Below are 17,818 nucleotides of genomic sequence, written 5' to 3'. Positions count from 1 at the left end.
CTGTCAAGTTTGGCAGCAAGCACCTTTAACCACTGAGCCCTCTTGTCAGCCCTGTTTTGTTATTTTTAGACAAACAATTTATGTTTGCTTATAAAACATCAGAAAAAAAAACCAAAAATCCTCTCACTATATTATATTAAATACAACTATTTATTGCATTCTTTATACTTGAGAAAGTTTGAGAACTTTTTCCAGATGTTTCTGTGTATGCACTCCCCCTTCCAGATGTGTATTATATAATTTTTATTTAAAACAAAAAAGGTGAAACAGGATTGCTCTGCATTCTGTCAGGAACCTGTTGCTGCCATTTCTATAACCCCAGAGGAGATGGCTTCCTTTCTCAAGCATGTGAATCTCAAGGTGCTGGAACATGCTGTGTCTCAGCCTCTCCTGCTGTATCATGTTGGGCCTGCTCTGTTAAGAGACTGGTCACTCTAAATGGCCAGATCGCAGAGTCTGAAGAAACCAGTCCATGTCTCCCAATTCCACAGGCCAGACAGAGTTAAGACATGCTATGTTGTTGGAGATTGGGTCGAATGTTTTGATTCAATCGAGAATCTGCTGTCCAGACACTGAAGGTCCTGGTCCCCAATTGGTTTTTGGTCAATCAATAAAGATGCCAACAGCCAATGATTGGGCATGGGGCGGGACACTTAGAGTTGTGTGGGTAGGATGCAGGGAGGAACAGGAGACTCTCCATGACTTGGGGTAGAAGAAGGGAACACAGGAGCGGTAAGAGATAAAGCCATCCAGACATGTGAGACTTTGGGTAAGTGGCCACTTCCCTGATTGGGCCTGAGGTAGCGGGGAAGGTTTAGTGCCCAGCCTTTGAGGTAGCCAAGGCATTTAATAATAAGCTAATGTGTTTGTGTGTTTCATTCACGGATCCAAAGACAGCTCCTAGGCAGGCTCTGCCAGAAGCCAAAGTGGTGTAGCAAAACTCACCACAACACTATGTAGCCCGTAGCCCCTAGTTTATGGCCCTAATTAGGTTTTCCATGCTTTTCATCACAAGGCCTATGTCATGTTGAAATAAATCATGTGCTGTGGGATTTCCCACCACCCCCCTGAAAAGATGTTAGGGTCAGATATGTCTTTTGTTTAGGGAATGTCTTAGTCACTGTTCTGTTTCAGTGAAGAGACATGGCCAAGGCTGCTCCTGTGAAGAAAGCATTTAACTGGGGCTGGCTTACAGTTTCAGAGGGTTAGCCCATTATCAACATGGCAGAAGCATGGCACAGGCTTTTGAAACCTCAAAGCCCACCCCCAGTGACTTCCCCAGCAAGGCCACACCTCCTAACCCCTTTTCAAAGTGTCTGGTCGTCCTGCCTAAGCATTCAAATATATGAACCTATGGAGGCCACTCTTAGTCAAACCACCACAGGGTTGCCAGTCGTCATTTTTGTTGAAAGTTCTTTCTCCAGGACACTCTTCTCCAGGTTCTAAAGGAAAGCCTGTCCTTGTCCCCCTCCACAGTCACCATCACTGAAATGATGTACCGTCCCTTTCTAAGGCTCTCCTGCATCAAGGCCCGATGATGGCTATCATGATTTCAAGTTCCTGTCTCGTAATAAAGTACTCTTCTGAAGTGGGGATTTGTGTCAGCTCTTTCCTGCACACACCAACTACCTTCCTCCCTTCTTGTCTAAACCCATTATTTAGATTTTTTAAAGAATTAAGCGGCTGGGGGACATGGTCTAATGAGTAAGTGCTGCTGCTGGACCATGAGGACTTGAATGTGGACACCCAACCCCACAGAGGGAGGGAGAGACGTGTGGCCAGCCACCCAGGCTAAATCTGCAGCTCCAGGGTTTCTGAGAGATCCCGTCTCAAAAGATCAGGTGTCTTCTTTGATTGTTCTTCATCCTCAGTCAACTTCTGGCATTCGTGCACACACACACACACACACACACACACACACACACACACACACACGCTTCCATGCGCACCCATACACACAAACACTCCACCAACACACATGGAGATAGAGTTGGGTGTGGTAGGAGATGCCTATGATCCCAGCTCTGGATGCTAAGACAGGAGGATTGCTGTGAGTTAGAAGTCATCCTGGGTATATACCAATACCTGTGTGAAGAAGGAAGAAAAGAAAGAAAGGGAGTCAGTTTACATCACATAAAAGTATAACATTTTAACTGTCTTTGAGCTGCCCATCAGTGGCACCTAAGCATTCTGAGCTGTGCACCTATCACCACTACCCACTTCCCAAACAATGTTAGTCTCATCCCTGTCAGCGGCTTCCCTTGCTCCTCCTGATCTTTCCAGCCCCAACTAGCCACTGGTCTGCTTTGTCCATGGATTTACCTGCTCTGTGCATACTTTATGCAAACGAGACCATAGGATCTGCGGCCACTTGTGTGCCTGCCTTCTTTCACCTTGCACAATGTCCCCAAAGTCTCCCTGCTGTGGTGGCAAGTACCACTTCATTCTTTTGTTAGGTTTGAATACATCATCAGGCTACATTTTGCTTATCCACTGATCTGTTGACCACTGGAGTTTTTTACTCCCTTCGGCTCTGGTGCACATCACGGCCCTCAACAGCCTTGTACAGGTTACAAGTTGGGATGCTTGTTTTCAGTTTTGTGTGCCACCTGGAATCAGAACAGCAGCTGCACCCTCTCACGTGCACCAGCAGCGAACCAGGGGAAGCATCATTTCTTCCCTTCCCTTTCAACATTACTCACTGGCTCTCCAGTTCTGTAGGCTGGCTGCCAGCAAACTGCAGGGATCTTCCTGCCTCTCCCATCCCAGCACTGAGATGGTAGACTTTAGGAGGCAGGCCTAGCTGCTAAGGGTGGTCATTGAAGGTTAATTATGTTTCTTGGCTCTGATTACTCACTCTTCTCCATCTTGGTCTACTGTAATGTGAACAGCATCTGCATAGCTTTAGCTGCCATAATCTCAACAGCTTTTTAGCCCCAGCACTAAGGAGACAAAGGCAGGCAGATCTCTGTGAGTTCAAGGCCAGATGGAACTACACAGCAAGACACACACACACACACACACACACACACACACACACACTAACATATATGTTGTAAGAATACTATTTTTGTGTATATGTGGGATGGGTTGAGACAGGGTCTCACTGTGTATCTGAAACTGGCTTCAAATTTCCTAAATCTCCCAGATTAGCCTCAATTCTTTTGAGAAATTCTTCAGCCTTAAAAAGTGCTGGGGTTGCAGGCCTGTGGCACTATACTTATTTATGGGGCACTGGGGGATGAACCCGGTTTTCATGCATGCTAATGCCACCCCTCTACCAGCTGAGCTGCAGTCTGGCTAGATTTTGGTTTCTTGAGACAGATCTTACTATAAAGCCTTTAGCTTGCCTGGAACTCACTGTTGTAGATCAAGTTGACCTGGAATATATGCCTCTACCCGCTGTACTGTTCATTATATAATGACTTTCATCAGCTACATGACATACAAATGTTGTCTCCCATTCTGTAGGTAGTCATTATTTGTTTTTGGTGGGGGTGTAGTTGTGGCTGTTAGAAACAAAGAATAATCTAGCCCCTCCCTCTCCCAGCCTCGCGGCTCCGGAGTCCGCCTCCCGCCCAACCTTTTGGCCCCGCCTCCGTGCGCCCCTCCTCTCGGGAGCCCACTCAGATCGCAGCTTCATCCCCACCCCTCCTGCCTCTAAGGCTGTCGCCCCGCCCCTCCCAGACCCCGCCCCATCTGGCCCTTTCCGTCAAGCCACGCCCCGAAACATCCCCGCCCCCGGCTCGCCCAGCCTCCCTAGAGCCCTCCCGGCCCGCGCGCGCGGCCAGTGCAGACCTCCCGGCTCGACTGGCGGCGCGGGCGGCGGCGGTGAGTGCGGCCCTGCTGGGTGCTCTGTGGGGAACATCAGATTCGGGGCGCTGGGCACCGGGCGGCAACGGAGGCGGGGATCACGCTTTAGCACCTGCCCAGAGTCCCCGGGCACCGCGCTCTCCGCGAGCGGCGAGTAGGGACGTCGTGGGACCCGAGGTGGCGCGCTCTGGGCGGGATTGAGGGCGAGGGGTTCCAGCAGTGCTCAAACCAGTGTTTGGTTCTCAGGCCCGGACTACACAGCTCCATCCGAACCTCCCCGAGTGATGCCCCTCGGGTTTATAGGAGACGGTGCGGTTTTCTCTAGTAACCTTTAGTAGCTAAGTTGCGATTTGGAGAACTATCCCGTGCGTACTCTGAAAGCAAGAGCGAATAGACAAAAAGTAGGGTAACTTTCCAGATGCTCTTTAGCTGTTCCGGGCCCATGCGTCTTTTGCTCCTATTCCTGTGGGTTTCACACGGGTTCCCAGACGGGAACGGGCGTATCGGAGAGCAGGGGAACTGCAGGATCGCGGAGTCTGGAGCCCAGACGAAGGAGGACGTGGCTCCTGCCTGTCCTGCCAGCCTAGTTCTTGCTTCCAAGTGGTTTCCCGGTCAGTGTGGGTTCGGACCGGCCGCCTGATCATTCAGTGTTGTGCCCACAGCTTCCGTTCAGGTTTAAGAGGAAGAGGCATGGGTGTGTTTTAGAAAGGCAAAGCTCCAGCGTTTGGACATTCCCTACCTAATACTTTGTCGGATTTGTGCTTCCGGATAGTGGAGCTGATGTCATTCTCTGTTGGACTGAGCGGCAGTCGTTGGGAAATAGTTTCTGGAAGTCACGGGTCTCTCTAAGCTCATCAGCTTCTTGATGTTTTGAGACAGGGTCTTATGTAGTCCAGGCCGGCATCACAACTCCATATGTAGCTGAGGTTGGTCTTGAACCCCTGGACTTTCTGCCTGCACAGTGTTGAGATTACAGGATTGTGCCACCGAGCCGCTCTTCTAGCCTTTTTTGAACTAAACCGTCCTCCCCTGGGGATGGTGTTCTGGAGTTGGTTCAGGGAGTACTGGACTCCATATTGTAGTCCTTTGAAGGTAAATAATTTCCAACAGTAGGTGCTTGCTTGCGCTTCTGCCCTCCTCTCCAGCCTTCTCAGATTGACTCTTTTAAAGTAGAACTAATGCAGAGAAAAAGGCTGTAGAGGAAGGAGCTGAGTGGTATCATCAGTAATTCCTCCAGTGTTTGGCTTTATCAGTTGGATCAGGATCCAGAGGGCGTGTCGCTTGCGATACCTGGCCTAGAATAACACCCATACCGCACCTGGCTCTCTTCTCAGACAGTCCTTGCTCTGCCTTCTAAAAGTGTTCAGGCCAGCTCAGAAATATTTGTTGTAGATCTACTGTGGGAGAGGCCCATTGTCCTTTTTTTCCTGTTCCACTAAAGGCATCAATAACGAAAGGTTTTATTCCTTCCTGAAAAAATATCCTTATGATATTTAACTGAATCAAGTGACCCGGTGATTGCTCTCAGATCCATCCAGTGTCTTAAGCCTCTAAAATACTAGACTGAAGTAGCCCCTGCCTTTGGCAGATGCATTCCTTTGTCCTTCAATACTTTTATGGCCTGGCCATAGGATGGGAAAGGACTACCCCTCATCTTTTAAAATGCTGGAAAAACGGCTCCTGGCCCTGACAGGTTTATGCTATGGGTTAAAAGCGGGTATGATGTTGAAAAGTTCAGAGCGTGTCTTAGAATCCCAGCTAAGGCAATCTAGATGTTCCTAGACAGGGGAAGTTGTAATGGAAAAACTGAGGTCTGAACACACTGCACATAAGCAGAAAGATCTCAGCAAAGTTGCAGCAGAGGTGTAGGAAAGTCCAGGATCAAACACAGTAAGAGAGAAACCTGAGAGAAAGGGGCTGTCAGGCAGTTCCTGCTTTCCTGCCTTCACTTAATCCAGTCATCTCTATTGATCTGGACTGGCCTCATGGTGAGAATAGGCAGGACCCTCACTCAAATTCTCCTGCAAATTTCCCCAAAGCACCTGTGAAAAGTAGGAGGAAGCCCTGGAGTCTTGGCACCAGTCATTTGTATTTTGTTTGTTTTGGCTTTTTGCTGCCATGAAAATAGCCCAGGGATCCGGGTGGCTTATATCCACAGGTAAATAGACTCCGCTCTGTGTGTCTGTCTCCGCAGCCCGTTTGGCTGCCCGTGGCTGACTCTGAACCTGAGTGATGTTTACCTGCTGTGGAACTGGACTTTGAGGTTAAGTGTTACTTTCCGGGGGTCCTCATAACTTTGTTTTATTGTTGGGCATTCATTGGCAGTCTGGACAGTAATGACAGCATTAGACTCATTGAGGTTGTCACTTGACTACAGATCTTTGAGAATTGTGTGTCATTTTATTAGGTTTGTAGACAAGAAGGTATGGCCCCTGTCTCAGCATCCTAAGAGTCACACCCAAAATGCCTTCAACAAAAGACACGTTAGCTACAGAAAGTATAACAGGCCCACAAACCTTCACTTATGGAGACCAAAGACTTTGAGACACAGTTTGTTTCTACACAGATAGTTGGGCTGAAGCAAGTCTGTCTGCTCAATCTTTTTGGCCCTCTGTAAATTTCATTTTCCTGGAGATGGGGCAGGACTCCAAGGTTTTAACAACCGTGATCAGGAGAGAGATGGCCTTTCCTCTCCCTCTTTCTTTCTTTAAAGTATGTGTATGGGGAGGGGAGAGATTCCCTGATGCTCTTCCAGAGAACCTGAGTTTACTAGTCAGGCTGTTCAAAACTGCCTGAAACTCTCACTCCAGAGGTTCTGATGCCCTCTTCTGGCCTCTGTGGGCACTGCACTCATGTGCACATACCCACATCTGGACTCATACACCTAATTAAAAATAAAAATGAAACTTAAAAAGTTTTAAGTGCAGGTGCATATATGCAAAGCCTGGAGGACAACTTCGGGACTTTGGGTCATCTTCTGGAATACTGACCACCTCCTTTGAAGTAGGATTTCTCATGGGAGCTCACCATTTAGACTAGCCAGACTCACTTGCCGGCTAGTGAGTATCAGAGATTGTGACATCTGTCTCCCCAGTGCTGGGATTACAAGCATATGCCACCATGTCTAGCTTTTTCTCTAGGTCCTGGAGATTATACTCTGGTCCTTAGGCCAGCACCATTGTAGCCACATGGCCCTGGTTATGACAGCCTTGGGAATCAGTCCTAGTCCTTCACCTGTCCATAAGGAGGGTGGGCGGGAAGACATCAGAGGGAGACAGCAGTGCTTCTGAGACCCAGGCAGTGTCCCTTCCTGGTCAGAGTCACTAGTATGCTGAGTATCATCCTTGGCAGTTTCATTGCCTGCGTTCCAATAGGTTAATCATTGGGCACCTATCCAATCCTTGTAGAGCATGAACTCCCCAGGGTCAAGCCTAGCAGATGTGTCCAGGCTCTGACATCACTCACACTGGAAAACCTTGCAACCAAGTTACAAAAAAGAATTGTGTTGGGTCTCATTCTCCCTGAGGTGCATCTGGCCTCCGGGACATAGGTTGGATGTACCTGGAAGGCTCCAGAAAACCAGTGATGGAGAGCTTGAGCCATTTGGCCCATGGAGCCTTTTGAGTGACCTCAAGTCTCAGAGTTCAGTGTGAGCTGGACATGGCCCTACCCACCTCTCGCTCCAGCCCTCAGGAAGCTGAGGCCAGACTTGGGAAACCAAACTAGCAAAGCTACCTCAGCAACAGGAAACTTACTGTTGACTAACTTAACCCCGGTTCCAGTGAAATGTATAGACCATGTACTGATGTGTGTGTGTGTGTATGTGTGTGTGTGTGTGTGTAATCTTTTTTTTTTAAACTGTAAATTTGCTGTGTATTGCTAGTCTTTTCTTAAGATTTTATTTTATGTATATGAGCACACTGTAGCTGTCCTCAGAAACACCAGAAGAGGGCACCGGGTCCAATTAGGGATGGTTGTGAGCCACCATGTGGTTGCTGGGAATTGAACTCAGGACCTCTGGAAGAGCAGTCAATGCTCTTAACTGCTGAACCATCTCTCCAGCCCATGTGTGTGTGTAATCTTTTTGTTGTTGTTGGTTTTGTTTTGTTTTTGAGACAAGGTTTTTCTGTGTAGCCTTGGCTGTCCTGGAACTCACTCTGTAAACCAGACTGGCCTCAATCTCAGAGCTCCCCCTGCCTCTGCCTTTGTAGTGCTGGGATTAAAGACATGCACCACTATCGGCAGCTTAAAAAAATGTGATTAAGAACTGCTAGTAGGACCGGCAAGATTGCTCAGAGGTAAAGACACTTGCTGCCAAGTCGTTCAATTTGAGTTCAGTCCTCAAAGTCCATGTAGTGGAAGGAGACAGCTGACTTCCATAAGTTGCTCTATGACCTCTGTGCTTGCACTGAGGCACACGTGTGTATGAACACATACACACAAACTAAATACATATGATTTGAAAATTAAAAGTAAACATCAGAACCCTGCAGGGTTTCAGGAACCGTGGGAGATGAAATCAGACATAATTTGGGCAAGGATCTGAGCTGAGCACTGTTTTCCTTTGTTGGGTGGTCCTCTCCTCTCAGAGAGCCCCTTCTTTTCTTGGTCACTGTTATCAGGACACACAGGACCCGATAGCCTGGTGCAGGCTTATTGATGCTGTCGTTCGTTCATGGGGGAGCCTGGAACGTGGTTTCATCGGGAAACCCCAGGGAAGTGGTACACACCGATTGCAGGGCACGGCTCCACACGCTGTGGAAGCCGTTTTCCATTCCACAAATCAATGTAATTTGTAGTTATGTTGTATTTGAACCTTGTGGTAACTTTATCTTCGCCTTGTGGGACGTATGAGCCTACAGAAACCACTGAAATTCAGAAGATGGAACTTGAAAACATTTCTGTGAAATATTTTACTAAGAGCTTCTGAGTTTCCCCCCAAGGTTTATGGATCAAGTCGATCAGGGCGGACTGACACCACCCAGCAAATGCTGTTTCTTAAGCCTGGGGGTCTGACGTTGTTCTTTTGTCTAGTCTGCCCTTCCTTCTCATTCTGAAGTGTTTGAGAAACTCCATTCTTTCTCCTTGTTTGGCTGTCAGAGTCATCTCCAAGTCAAATTTCATTATAGTGACACAACTTTATATTTTACAGACTGAATCTAAGAATTGTTAAGCAATGTTTCATCTCACAGACATACAGGTCTGCGTTTAGCACAGCCCTGTCCCTTTATGTACAGATTATCCTAAGGGATAGTATACTTCCTCCTCCACGACCTCAAAGACCAGATCCTTTGGGCCTTCTTGGCTGGTTTTCCTTCGTGTTTACAAACTAGGCAGTTTTCTGAGGCTTGCTCCCATCTGCAGGCCAGCGCCTTTCTGCCTTACTAGAGTCGTTCCTGTGATCTCCATATTTGTGCTACCCAGCCTGGTGCTTCCTTTCCAGGGCCTGGGCGCGGGGCTCCGGGCACACAAGTGGAAATGAAAGATTCCTTTTCTTTCTGGAAGAACTGATTTTACAGGATTCCGTTAGTGGTAAAGCTGCTTTGTCTCTGTGAAGGCCTCGCCCTTTTGAGTGTTGGTCTGATACCTAAATCTGGAAAGCCCTTCGCTCTGCTCAGGGGAGCCTGTCTGGAGCCTGCATTTCCCACAGCGTGTACCACCCATGTGTGGCTGAGAAGGAAGGAAGGAGGGAGGGAGGGGCTATGGACTTGGTTCAGCTTGGAGGTGCCTTTGAAAACCATTTTTTTTTTTTGGCTGAAATTCTGGGGTCTCATCCCTTTTGAGTTTATTTTAAACTTTTTCCCTCCCATTTTGAGGAGTGTGTGTGTGTGTGTTTGTATTCCTGTTTGCTTGTGTGGTGGTGCACATGTATGTGCGTGAGTATGTACACTCAGTGTTGTTGTCAGATTTCTTCCTCAATTTTAACTATGTTAACCTTTGAGTCCTGTGCTGAACTCAGAGTCCCCATTGGCTAGTCTAGCTAGCCAGCTGCCCCACCCCCTAGCCCCTGAGTCTGACTCTGGAATGCTGGGATTACGGGCCTGCCTTTTTACATGGGTTCCAAGAACTGAACTCTGGTCCTCACACTTGCATGACAAGTTTCTATCCACTGAGACATCTCTTCAGTCTTTATTCATCTTTTCTTTTCTTACAAAAAATTTGTATTATTATTTTAAACAGGGTCTCTCTTTTATGTAGCTTTGGCTAGCCTAGAACTCACTATGTAGAACAGGTTGGCCTTGAACTCACTGAGATCCATCTGCCTCTACCTCCCAAGAGTTGTGATTACAGGTATTGGCCATACTGGCTGGCCTAAAGAAAATGTCTTTAAAATTAAATTAAATTTTTTTTTCATATGGGTATTTTGCCTGCATGTTTATCTATACACAGTTTGAATGCCAGACGCCCACATAAACCAGAAGATGCTGTCAGGTCCCCTGGAGGTAGAGTTACAGGCTGTTGTGAGCGCTATGTTGGTGCTGGGAATCCAGGCCAGGCGGCTCTTGCCCCTGAGGAGCATAGTCAGTCTCCTTGCAGAAACAGAACCTGCCAAGAGCGGGAAGCAATTAGGAGGCAGTCCTGTGTCCTTAGGGCTGTGTGCAGGCAGCCCCGGGAAGTAGGATAAGCCTGCAGAGGATGCTGGGTGCTTGAGCCTAAGTCTTACTAAAGGCCTCATTCCCAAAGCTACCTACCTTAGCTGGTTTCCTGCAGCCACTGGAGTTTGTCAGAGCTGGGCTAGAAAGTAGATGCTACTCCCCAGCCTCTCAATATTAGAGAGTTGTTAGATACTTACAGGCTTGGGGGACCTTTGTGGCTGGACCCTTCCCTTCTGGTAAACAGACTTGAAAACCCAGGACTCTGACTCTGATTACTGGAAGAATGGGCCTGAGTCCTGGCTTTGGCCCTGGAGGGCCATCGAAGATAACTACCTGAAGCTGGTTCCAGGATTCTAAACCACTTGGAACACTGGCTAGCTGGACTGAATGCCTCTCTCTCTCTCTCTCTCCCTCTCCCTCTTCCTTCCCCCTCCTTTTTTGGCAGGGTCTGATGTATTCCAAGCTGACCTTATCTTCCTTCTTCCATCTCTTGAGCTCTGAGGTTGAAGGTCTTTGCCACCAGGCTGGTTAGGAGGTTCTGATAACAAAGCACTTAACACTATATAATCCAAAGGGGCCTGTCAGTCACCTGGACAGGACAGAGCCTCAGGAAAAACTCCTGGTTCTGGGCAGGGAAGGTGGCCAATCAGGTAAAGGTGCTTGCTGTATAAATACAAACCCTGAGACCTGAGTATAATCTCTGAAGCCCACATGAAGTGGAAATGGAGAACTGACTCCAGGAAGTTGTCCTCAGACCTCCACACCAACTCCTTGTCCACGAATATTTTTTAAAAATTACGTTTTTAAAAGCTGTTCTAGAGATTTCAGAATAAGTTGAGTATGGTAGGGCATACCTGTAATCCCAGTAGTGGGGAATCAGAGGCAGGAGGATCACTGCAAGTTTAAGACCAGCCTGGTTTACATAGCAAGACTGTTTCAAAATACAAAAATATTAAGAAAGGAAAAAAATACAAAGTTTGCAGAAGTGGGGCGTGGCCTCCTTGGTCACTGTCAGTCTGTCTTTGTCCAAGGTTGCTCTGTCTGTGAGAGGTTCTGCTTGTCTTCTGTACTGCACTCTGTCTTGTCTGGGTTCTTTTTCATTTTAAAAATATTTATTTTGCATGCATGTATGTATGTATGTATGTATGTATGTATGTATGTGAGCACACATGTGCCTCAGCCTCGAATCATTGTGTAGCTCAGGCTGGTCACAGACTCGCTAGGATTGTGCGTGCCATAGTGCTGGATGCTCAGCAGCATAATTTCAAGGGAGATCTTGAGACCCTAGGAGACTAAAGATCCCAGTGGCAAGAGCAGATGGCCACTCTGGCTTCTGTCACTCCCAGGAAGAACTACAGGGCAGGCACAGCTTTTCTCCCACAGGAAGAAATATTTACCCATAATTTACACTGACAGAAAAAGCATCAGAAAAGAGAGAGAAGCAGGCAACGTCTAGAAACTTAGACATATTCTCTAGACGTGAGTGCTGGGAGGACAGCAGGTCTGTGTAACAGGTGACAGCCTGTGACAAAGTCCATCCACATGTGGCATTGACTTTTGGTCGTTTTTCCTATGCTGTAAGTAGGAGCCATTCTGGTGAGGAAGTTCCTGAGACAGGGACAGGACAGCTGGGTCCTTCAGAATGCTCCTGCTGTCTGCTCCCACGGAAAAGGCAGAGTCCTGAAATTTAAGCCAGAGAATCTATAGGCCAAGGATCTGTGCTTTGGGGTTAAGTCTTATGTATGTATGTATGTATGTATGTATGTATGCTCTTAGAGGCCCACAGAGGACACGGAATCCCCTGGAACTGGAACTGTAGAAGGTTGTGAGCTGCCAGAAGTGTACTGGGAACAGCACTCAGGGTCTCTCACAAGCTCAGTAGTATCTTAACAGCTGAGCCCTCTCTCCAGCCCTCAAGTTTTCTTTTCTTTCCTCTGAGACATGTAGCCTCATGTAGCCCCCCAGGTTGGCCTCAGACCTTCTATGCAGCTAGCTGAGAGTGACTCTGATGTTTTGACTGTCCCGACTGCACCTACTGAGTATTGGAATTACTGACCTGCACGGCCAGGTTTCTGGAGTTGGAACCTGTGGTTTCATGCATGCCAGGCAGTCACCCTACTAACCAAGCCACATCCCTAGCCCTGAGGCTTTTTTTTTTTTTTTTTTTTTTTTTTTTTTTTTTTTTTTTGAGTCACAACATTAGTAGATTGAAAATAGAGTTCTTACACACTTGGTTCTGCTGGGGTCCAGCTCCCGTCATGGCAGCATGTTGGAGAAGGTGATGGTGGGGTTCTGCTGAGGCCCCTGGAGTAGCAAGGAATGAATTAGAACCAAAAATCACAGACTGTCTTCATTTTCCATCTTCTCCCAAGTTTATAGAAAGCAGACAGATATATGGGGTCAGCTTTAGAAGAAAAGTTAAGATACTGTTTTTTGGAACCCGGGAGATGGCTCAGGTTAAGAGTGCTGGCCACACTCATAGAACATCTGTCAACACTTGGAGGGATTTTTTTATTTTCACCGATGAGGAGAGGGGAGGTACCATGTCTGTAGAGTCAGGGATGATGTTAAATGTCCTACAGTGGACAGAGCCTCATCGCTAAAGTTGAGGTCTGTGCTTTCCAGCTTCCTTATTGGATGGTTAAAGGGCACAGGACATGGGAGCTTCGTGTGTGTGGTCAGATAGTTATGTTTAAGATTAATTTTGGTCATTTTCCACCCTTCCATTCTCCTCCTTCATCCTCCGCTCTCTTCTGCTCTTAAACACTGTTGGCCACACATAAGAATAAGACATGAAGGGAAAAGGGAAAGAGCTCTTGCACAGGATGGTATACAGGAACACTCTTTTTAACAGTTTTTATGGTTAGCATACAAAATATTGAGTTTAATTGTGACATTTTCATACAGGCATATCGTCACACCTTGTTCATATTCACTTCCTGCCAACTTCCCCTCCCCCTTCCCCTCCCCTTCTCCCCTCCCCCACTTCCCCCTCCCCTTCTTCCCCCTCCCCTTTCCTTTCCCCTTCCTATCTCCCCTCCCCCAGCCCCTTCCCTCCCCTGCCCCTCTCCATCTCACCTCCCCTACCCTTTCCCCACTCCCTCTGTTCCTCCCCCACTTTCCCTGCCCCTCCCCCACCCTGCTGGTCCTCTTCTTTCCACTGAAGGAGCTAGTTATCTTTCTGAGTCTTGTTTATTTCCCTTAATGACCTCTTGTTCCATGTATTTTTCCTGCAAATGTCATAATTCCACTCTTCTTTACAGCTTTCTAAAATAAATAAATAAATAAATAAATAAATAAATAAATAAATAAAATGAGCCCTGGTTCTTGAAGAGGACCCAAGTTTGAGTCCCAGCACACAGAGAGGCTTAGAACCATCTGTAACTCCAGGGACCCAGTGCCCTCTTCTGTCCTCTGCTGATACCAGTCTGGTGCATGTACATGCATGCAGGCAAAACACCCACACATAAAATTAAAATAAATAAATCCTAAAAAAAAAAGATAGAGTTTCCTGGAAACATTTTCAGATTGTGGGTGAGACTGTAATGACGTAGAAAGTTCTGGAGCCTTAGACTCTGGCATTTGTGAGTGGTGCCCAAGGCTTTATGTGGTGTGTTATTTGTGTTGTAGTGAGTTGCAGCGTGGCTTCTGGCATTCTGGGGTTGGAGGGTTATTTTGAGGATCTAAGCTCATTCTTGCTAAGGTTAAGTGCTTTGGGGAACTCTACTGGGTCCTCCAGGGACCCAGACTGGTGCCCCCTGATGTGGAGGCCTTTGAAACTGGACTGCCCCCACCACTACCTCTGCCCCAGGATACAGATGTGCTACCTCTGGGCAGATGTCCACCCTGTTCCGTGCCTTCCCCATCTCCCAAACTTGAATTCACTCTAAGAAGCTGGTCTTGATTCCTGCCTCCTGTGTCTGCTTGGGCTTGTTGGTTAGCCTTCTGTCTCCCTGTAGACTCTTAGGCCAGCCAGGAAGGGCTCTCGGCTTTCCCTGCCTAGCCCATCCGTGACCTCCTGAAGTCCCTGCTTAAGAATGGGCCATAGCACAAAATACCAGCACAGAAACTACGAAGTGGAGAGTGACAGACTCAGAGTCCTCTTGCCAAATGATAAACCCCTCAGCCACAGTGGGTGGGTCAGAATTCTTGGTTGCTCCAGCCCCTCACAAAAAAAAATGTCAAACCTACAGAGTTGGGTTGAAGTACAGATTCCCCCACGCACTGCCCTTCATTTCAGAGACCACTCTGATAAGTACTTATCTGACCTAGACAAAGCCGGTGTGATGTTACTTGCCTGTAATCCCAGCACTTGAGGGAGGCAAAAGACCAGGTTCAAGACTGTCTGAAAAGTCCAAAAGAAGTTTGGAGAGGTGGCTCAGTGGTTAAGAGGCTTACAGGTTTGCAGAGGATCAAGGTTCAGTTCCCAGAAACTACATTAGGTGAGTCACACTTATCTGGAACTCCAGCCTTCAGGAGCCAGTGTCCATTTTCCGGCCTCTGGAGACAACTGTGCTGGTGTGAATATATCCATATAGATACATGTAAGTAAAAACAAACCGTTCTTTAAGAATCCAAAAGAAAAAAGAAAGCGAAAACAATGTAGCACTGGGTAAATAATTATTCTACTTATTGTCCTGGGAATAATAAAAAGTGGTGTCCATGCCCAGTGCAGCTGGCTTGGGGTTTTTCCAAACGATTTTAGCCCATGGTTGGTTGACTGCAGATGTGGACACACCAGATAGATTCTTCCTTCAGCCTGTAATTAGAGGCCTTGATCGCTGTGCAAACAGGAGGGACCTGGCACATAGTTCACAGGACAAAGGGCTGTGGTCAAGTTACTTTAACATACTTTGGGGGAGCTGCCCTGAGACTGGGGCCGGCAGGCAGGCAGGCTGAGGACATTTTTTTTTTTTAACCTAGAAGGGGGTTTATTTGTTGGGTGTGATTATAGCTGTGGCCAAGGAGAACATGAAAATAGCAAAGGTCACTCCCCCCTCTCTGACCTCATCTACTTCCTGCAGGAACTGACGTCATCCCTTATGTGGCCTCCCAAGGTAGGTGTGTTGGAAGGGACTGTGACTAATGCAGGTGCTATCATCTTCCTGCTGTCCCTGGCTGGCTTGTTCACACCATGACCTTCCTCAGAGTTGACGTGTCCTCTCCACACGCAGAGTCCCAATGCTGTTTGATGGCTGCATACCATATCCTGTGTGCAGGGTGGCTGGGCAGTCCAGTGCCCTCTCCAGCAGCTCTACAGAGACAGCCCGGTATTCCGGTGGGTGGAGCTATGTCTCTCACAAAAGGGAAATCCATGTCCAGAACACTCATGCACACTGACTTTCAGCTGATTCCTCTGTGACATGAGCCTCAGTTTACCCTCTGGGGAGGTCTACACTCCAGCCAATTCCCATGTGATTTAACAGCGTGGGTGGGTAAGAAGCAGTACCATGACATTAGGTATGGGTTTTTCTCTCCCACATAGGCTTTTTATGTTATCTTCTGTGTGTATTCATGTTTGTATGTTCACAAGTGTCTATATGGACACCAGAGGACAACCTTGGGTGTTATTCTTCAGGTGCCGTACGCATCTTAGTAAGGCTGGCTTGCCAGGGAGCTCAGTACTGGATTTTCATGTGGATTTTCCCATTGGACCTGTAGCTCATGCTCTGGTTAACTGAACTGTCCAGTGAGCTCCAGGGATCCGCCGGTCTCTGTCCCCTACCTCAACCACCCCCGGGTCTGGAATTACAAATGAATAATGCCACACTATGCTTGTTCCCCCCTCTCCCCCTCCCCCCCCCCCCCCCCCCCCCCCCCCCCCCCCCCCCGCTCACAGAGATTAAAACTTAAGTTCCCATAGTTATAAGGTAACCACTTTACCTGCAGAGCTCTCTCTCCAACCCTAAGTAAACACTTCATATAACTTCAGATTTACAGAACAGATGCAAAACTAGCCCAGAAAGTTCCTGTGTGCCCTTAGTGCGTTTCACTGCTGCAGTAGAATTCATGAGGCTGGGGTGCTAGAATAAATAGGAACATATCCTTTCAGATCTAGAGGCTCAACTGCAAGGTGCTGGCATGTACTGAGGGTTTTCTTTGCTGTGCTATCCAGGGTCTGTGTGCAGAGTTTGGTGTTGAGGGGCAGTTATACATCTGGGACATAGTATTCTGCTCCGGCCTCACATGGCCTTATCACGTCTGAAATCCATTCTGTTCCCGTCATGCCAAAGTCTTGTTCAGCCCAGTTCTAGTCTCAGGTCCAGAATCTCTGGAGTCAGACCTGAGTGAGACTTAGGGACACCAACTTAGCACATTCTCTTTGAGCTATCAGCCTGTGAAAAACATATGGTTACAGGACAGTCCCTGTCCAGAGAGGACCAGGCAAGAGGAAGACAGGTCCCAGCTGACTTCTCAATCCAACAGGATAGACAGTGTGACATCTGCATCTGTGCATTTCTGACCATGTCTCATTGAGCCTGTACCCCATAATACATATAGGCAGTACTGAGCACCTGTGGGTGACTGTCTAGAGCTAGTTACAGGCAGTACTGAGCACCTGTGGGTGCTGGGTATTGAACTTGGGTCTTCTGCAAGAGCAGTTAAGTGCTCTTAACTCCTGAGCTGTCTTTCTAGCCCTCCACTTCCCTTTTTTTGAGACGGGTCTTGATGTGGTTCTGTATCAAGCTGGCTTTGAACTTGTGATTTTTTTTTTTTTTTTTTTTTGCCTCTGCCCCTTGAAAATGAAGATTACAGAGATCAAAGGCACATACCCCCAGAACATACATAAACACACACACACACACACACACACACACACACACACACACACACATATGTATGTATATATATGTATGTGTATATATATATATATATATACACACACACATACATACATACATACATACACACACACACACACACACACACACATACATATATATACACACACACACACTCACACACACATATATATTTCCTCCCCTTTTCTTTCTCTTTTTTTTAGACAGGTCTTGTGTAGTCCAGAATGGCCTTGAACTGCTGGCCCTCCTGCCTGCTTCTTAAATGCTAAGATTACAGGCAAGCCTGGCAGAATATTCTCCTTCCATGTGCCACCTTCTGAGGTTTGGAGAGCTAGGTCTCCCACTCCCCTAGCCAAGGTCTCTAATGTAGCAGCTCTCATGGTTCACTGTTTGGTGACTTCACCCTGTGGTTCCTTCCCCAGCTGTCACCCTGATGGGGACTCACAGTACCATCCCTGTCATGTCTCTGCTCGGTAGCACCGCGGTTCTCTAGATACCGGTTCCTTTGAGGCACAGGTGAAAGAGGCTGTGTGCTGCTGTAGCTTGTGTCTGCTCCAGCACCTGCTGCAGAGGAGGGGTTCCTCATAAGGTGTGTGGGCTTAGCTT

General features: G+C 47.6%; 1 protein-coding gene across 1 annotated transcript in view; it reads left to right on the top strand.

Annotated features, from left to right (window-relative positions):
* The first annotated feature begins 3,727 nt into the window (after positions 1 to 3,727).
* Litaf (lipopolysaccharide induced TNF factor) overlaps positions 3,728 to 17,818 on the top strand; it is a 36,537-nt gene continuing 22,446 nt past the window's right edge. The window contains exon 1 of the mRNA XM_034507835.2: positions 3,728 to 3,831. The gene's annotated coding sequence lies outside the window, so the exon portion shown is untranslated. The remainder of the gene's footprint in view (positions 3,832 to 17,818) is intronic.

The sequence above is a fragment of the Arvicanthis niloticus genome, chromosome 6 (assembly GCF_011762505.2).
Source record: "Arvicanthis niloticus isolate mArvNil1 chromosome 6, mArvNil1.pat.X, whole genome shotgun sequence".
Classification (NCBI taxonomy): domain Eukaryota; kingdom Metazoa; phylum Chordata; class Mammalia; order Rodentia; family Muridae; genus Arvicanthis; species Arvicanthis niloticus.
Note: the sequence above shows the minus strand (reverse complement) of the source record. Positions and strands in the feature narration are given on the sequence as shown.